Here is a 6,000-nt window from a genome sequence, read left to right on the forward strand (position 1 = left end):
ATCCAGCCTTTTCTCCTCAATTTCCTAATTGAGGCCCAGCTCCTGTAAAAAATTCAGTCTTTGAAGGACATGACTGATTGATGACTAGCCTTCAAAGAAACATGCTCTTCTTGGGTGGGATCCCTTCCAACTGTGGGTTGAAACTAACTTCTGTTTAGACTGTAAGCAGAATCTAGTCAGCATAAGTTCTTACTCAAGGTAAAGGAGTCCCTGTCCTTGTACCCCTACGTTAGAGTTTAGATTCTGGATGGAGATGGATTCCCCTATCCAGATTGCTGGAGGCTGCTGAGTCTCACGATCAAACCACATTCTCAGCAGAAGGAGCTGAAGACTCCTAACCTACCTCCTCATTAAATGGCCACCAATCAGGGTTGATTTTCACTCATCAGGGACATTCTCTTTCAAACAATATTTAAGGCTCCCAAGTTCTCTCTGGGTCATCTTTGCTACTAAGAGAAATCAATGGCTTACATCATGATGGTTATATAAATTTATTGCTAGACTATGCTATTGCTAGACTATGGCTAGTCTAATTAATAAACTGCTAATAAATTATCCAGAAACTCTGTCTCTCAGAGATTTTTATTCATCATAGGACAGTGCTTTGCAAATAACAGGTCCCTAGTAAATTTTTGTTGAATTGAATTGACTCAAATTAAATTTAAAGGCACTCTCAGTTTTATGGGGGGGAAAAAGATGTGAAAACATTTTTAGTGTGGATGGGCAGTATTAGTCACTAAGGAAATTGATGAACTCTTGTTGCCATGTTTTCAAGATGTTTTCCTGTGTTCTGGTGGCAATAATATAAAACCAAGATCAAATTCTCATGTATAGATCTACATGGTGGCTTCAGCACAACATGGGAATTAGTAGCAATTTGCTTGGCCTAGTATTTCTTTGACTTTGGTGATGTGTTACCTGTCATTCTTGTCTGTTAACCTGAATTAATATTAAATGTGTCTTGCTATTTAAATATTTATTTTTATCTTGAATTAGAAAAGGCATGAAATAAGCAGAGGATGTCCTAGGTGCTTTCAATGATGTGAGTCTTTTCTTGGACCAGTTATTTTATTAACTAATCTGATTCATTCCAAAATGGTAGGAATACGAAGACAAAAGAGAAACTGTCCCAGTCCTCAAGGAGATGACATATCACTAGAAAGACACATTCTGGAATCAGATAAGTAGAGTACAAGAGAAAAATGGAACACTGTGGAGGATACAAAGATCAGGAAAGGCACCAAGACTATGACAACTGAGTTGAGCCCGGAGGAAGACAGAAGAGAAAAGGCAGAAGTCACATGCTTCTAGCAGTTAAAAATGTTTGGGCATACCCCTCCTAGATATATTTATTTGTATACTACCATGTACTATGTACGATGTACTGTTTATATACTACTGTGCTTATAATTATGTCTATTATAAAACATAGAAATACATATTTTAAAAGGATGAGACAAAGATGAAATAACACTTGATCCTGGAGTCATCTAATACCTGTATTACTGTGACAGCCTATTGGTTAATCTCAATGCCACAAGATTCTTCTACTCAGCTGTAAAAGTGATCTTCCTGAAGAATACTAGATTTGACCACCTCTCTCTCTCTCTCTCTCTCTCTCTCTCTCTCTCTCTCTCTCTCTCTCTCTCTCTCTCTCTCTCAACTCTAGTGGTTCACTGTCACTTGAAGGATCAAATATAAAATCCTCGGCTTAATATTCAAGTCCTTCATAATCTGCCACTACCATCACCTTTCTAGACTTACACTTTCCACCCCACCACGTACTCTGTGTTTCACTGACACTGATCCCCCTCACTATTTCTTATATGGGCCAGCCCTTGAGTCCCAGCATTTTCACTGGCTGTACCTCCATGTCTAGAATATTCTTCCTCCTTACCACAGTCTCACGGCTTCCTTTAAATACCAAGTAAAATTCCACCTTCCATGGGAAGCCTTTTCCAGTTCTTTTAATTTTAGCATCTTCCCTCTGTTACTTAGTTCAAATTTATTCTGTATATAGCTTATTTGTACATTCTTGTCTCCCTGCTGTCTCTTCCATTAGGTTGTGACATCCTTGAGAGCAGGGACTATCTTCACTTTCTTTGAATCATGAGTGTTTCCTCACATTACCTAGCACATAGTAGGCCATCAATAAAAATTTACTGACTGACTGATCAGGTGACAGGTGATGAAGAACTGGAGTGATGGCTATGTGAGTTGTGAGAAAGGGACCAATGTGAGAGGTATCAACGCAGATTTGATAAGATTTGATGACTCAGTAGATGGATATGTGGGTGTAGGGCAAGGGAAAGTTAGATGAGGAAGATGACACAGTGGCTATAAAAGCCAGGCTAACTGGAAAGCGGGTGGTCCTCTTGACAATGATGGGAAAATTTGAAACATGAGTGGGTTTGAGGAAAAGATAACATAATGATATCAGAAATCACTATCTTTTCATGTCTTTTCATTCTGTGTGACTAAATCAGTCACACTCAAAATGAAAAGAGAGGAGGCATGGCTTTTACTCACCAATCACTGTCCCCAGCACAAAGCCTTCAAAATAGCACCCACCACAAACAAAAGTGATATGGAGAGCAAGGGGGTTAGGGGAGGAAGAGAAATGAAGTGGCAGCTTTTTCCCAATGGCACTTCTATGATTCTATGAGCGGTCAGTTTAGGATATAACTAGCCTAAGGGGCCAACATCAGGCTTAAGACTTAGTTTGGGAGTTTTCACAGAAAATGGAGAGGGAAGCTAGGATAAGTATTGAAAGATAGGGGTAGTGGTTGTGCTTGAAAAAAGCACCACCACAGGCTATTGATGCTACAGCTGAACACTACTTGTCTTCCCAACTCCCATTAACTGATCACAATCCCATGCCCCTGGAATGATGCCACAGTCTTTTATTTGGAGATCACTGGTCTAGAGAGAAGGTGATGAGAGCCTCAATTACAGAAGTGGCCAGGTGAAGGGAGAGACACAGAATCTAAGAATGGATCCAACTTGTTAAGTCTGACTTCAGTTCAAAATTCAGCAAGTGATGAAATAGAAAGGGCAGCAGATTTTGAGTCAAAATATCTGGGTCCAAGTCCTGGCTCTATCAGCTACCAGCTATTTGACTTCGAGTAAGTCATTTTTTTCTCTCCATGATTCTGGTTCTCTCTCTGTAGAATGAGAGACTAGATGGCTCATAAGATCCTGCCAAACTTCAGAGATTCTAATTCTCTTATACAGTGAAGCAGAGAATGCCCCCCATGCCCAGAATGTTCTTCGGCATCTTTCTCTTCTGCTTCCCTGGCTTCTTTCAAGGCCAAGCTAAAATCTCATCTTTTATAGGAAATATTTCCTGTCCTCCCTTAATTCTAGTGCCTTCCTTCTGTTAATCATTTCATGTGTCTCCTGTATATGACTTGAGTAAACATACTGTCAGCCTCATCAAACTGTGAGTTCCTTGAGAGCAGGGATCTTTCTTTGCATTGCCAGTGCTTAGCCCATTGCCTGAAAGAAAGTAAATAGCTGTTTATTGACTGAGGGTGAGAAAGCTAAGGAGTAACTGGGGAGATGAAAATTGAGGAGCACATGGGGAAAGAGAGATGCATTTCAATGGCACTTGTGAAAATCCAAAATAAAAAAGAAAGAGTGCAGTTCTGGAAAAAAATTAGTAGTGCTACATAAAGTGTCTCTATCAGGTTTGCATCAGGTCTGGTTGATTATATGTCTACATAACTCTAAAGTTGGCAGGAGTTCATACGATCATAGGTTTAGAACCAGAAGGGTCTTTAAAGGACACCTATTCCAACCCCTTCACTTTACAGGTAAGGAAACTGAGGCCCAGAGAGGTATAGTGATTTGCCCTAAAACACTCAGGGAACAAAGGGCAAAGCCAGGATATAAATTTGGGTCCTCTGACTCAGGGCAGTTAGGTAGTACAGTGAATAGAGCACAGACCCTGGAGGAAAGAAGGCTCATCTTCTTGAGTTCAAATCTGGCTTCAGACACTTACTAGCTATGTGAGCCTGGTTAAATCATTTAACCCTATTTGCTTCAATTTCTTTATCTGTAAAATGAGTGAGAGAAGGATACAACAAACCATTCCAATATCTTTGCCAAGAAAACCCCAAATGGGATCATGATGAATCAGAAACAACTGAAGAACACTATCTCCAGCTCTAGGCTTTTTCTATTATACCAAGATGCTGTCACCAGAGCAATGAGCCCAACACTATATAATGTCCTTGTCTAAAAGTATTTCTTAGAACATGCTGCCCCCAAGTCCCAACTGTCAGTGAGTCAATAAGGATTAAATACCTACTATGTGTCATGTGTGTTAAGCACTGGAAATACAAAGAAAAAGCAAAATATAGTACCTACTCTCAAAAAGAGGCAACAGTTAAATAAGCATATGCAAACAAATTACATACAGATAAATTTTAAATAATCAACAAATGGAAGGCACTAGAATTAAGGGGGAGCAGGAAAGGAAAGCTTTTAACTGGGACTTGAAAGAAGCCAGGAAGTAGAGATTAGAAGGGAGAGCATTCCAGGCATGGGTGACAACCAGTAAAGAGGCCCAGAGTTAGGAGATGGAGGGTCTTATTCAGGGAGCAGCAAAGGGACCAGTGTTATTGGATCAAGGAATACGTACATGTAAGAGGAGTGGGGTGGTGATAGAATATGAGCTGTAAGAAAACTGGCAAGGTTATGAAAGGCTTTGAATATCAAACACAAGATTTTATATCTGATCCTAGAGGTGATAGAAAGCCATTGGAATTTGACTGGGAAGATATCATAGTAAGACTTGTGCTTTAGGAAAATTACTTTGGATAGATTGGAGTGGAGGGAGTCTTGTGGCAGGCATACCAAACATCAGGCTATTGCCATAGTTCAGGCATGAGGGGCACCATGGTGGTGACAGTATCAGAGGACACAAAGGGGGCACATGTGAAAGATGCCAAAAAGAGAAAATCGACAGGATTTGGCAACAGATTGAATTGGGGAGAGAGAGGAGGAAAGTAAGGGAAGGAGAGAAAGAGAGGGAGAAGAATTGAGGATGATACCTAGGTTGTGAGCTTGGGTGACTGGTGCCCTTGATTGGATGGTGATGCCCTTGACTATAATAGGGAAGCAGAAAAGAGGAAAGGTATTGGTAAGGATGACTCTATATAACCTAAGCAAAGTGGTGAATTAAGCAAACATCTGGGGATCATGGACAAGGAACACAGCCAATCAATACAAAATTCCATCCAAAAATGTCTAACCTGATTTGCACCCTTGGATTTCTTCCTCATCTTGTTGTTTGGAGTCATATTGAAGGCTGGCATTCTTCTGGTATCACTGCTAAATTTCAGGATTAACTTCTTTAATGCCTCCTTCAGGGTAGGTGCTAGTTCAGCATACAGATCACAATTGCTCCATACCTTAGTAATGGCTAACACATACAGAGTTCATCTCTGAGCCTGTACTTGAATGAATAAAAAAGCTTTTTTATTTATTGTGGGCTAAGAACTATGCTAAGTGCTTAGGATACAAATATAAAAAGTAAGATACTCCCTGCACTCAAAGAATTTACACACTAATTTTGAAATAACACAGAAAAGAAAATGCAGGTGCAAGCTAGATGGAAAGACCTCAAAGGTCTCAGGATACAATGGCCCATAGAAAGGTCCTTAAGGTAAATAAACAGATCAGACAACAGTACTGGGAGACTTTGTGGCATGGCGGCAAGGCCTGGAGGACTTTAGGAAAACAAGTGGCAAAGGCCTTCATCTCATTGACAAGAGAGTTTTTGACACCTGATTCATTCAAGGTCTATGGGGCAACATGGCAGCCAGAGTGAAAGGGTGATATAAGTATAGACAACCATTAAAACAAGAAATCAGTCCCCCTTCCATGTATAGCTTTTTTCAGATGTAAATGCTCAATGCTCACAAATGTCTATTTAAGTCTTCCTACCACCCAGCTGTCTCTAATGGATTCTGATAGCCAGACGCAGAGGAAGGG

This window comes from Notamacropus eugenii, chromosome 7 (genome assembly GCF_028372415.1).
Source record: "Notamacropus eugenii isolate mMacEug1 chromosome 7, mMacEug1.pri_v2, whole genome shotgun sequence".
Taxonomy (NCBI): Eukaryota; Metazoa; Chordata; class Mammalia; order Diprotodontia; family Macropodidae; genus Notamacropus; species Notamacropus eugenii.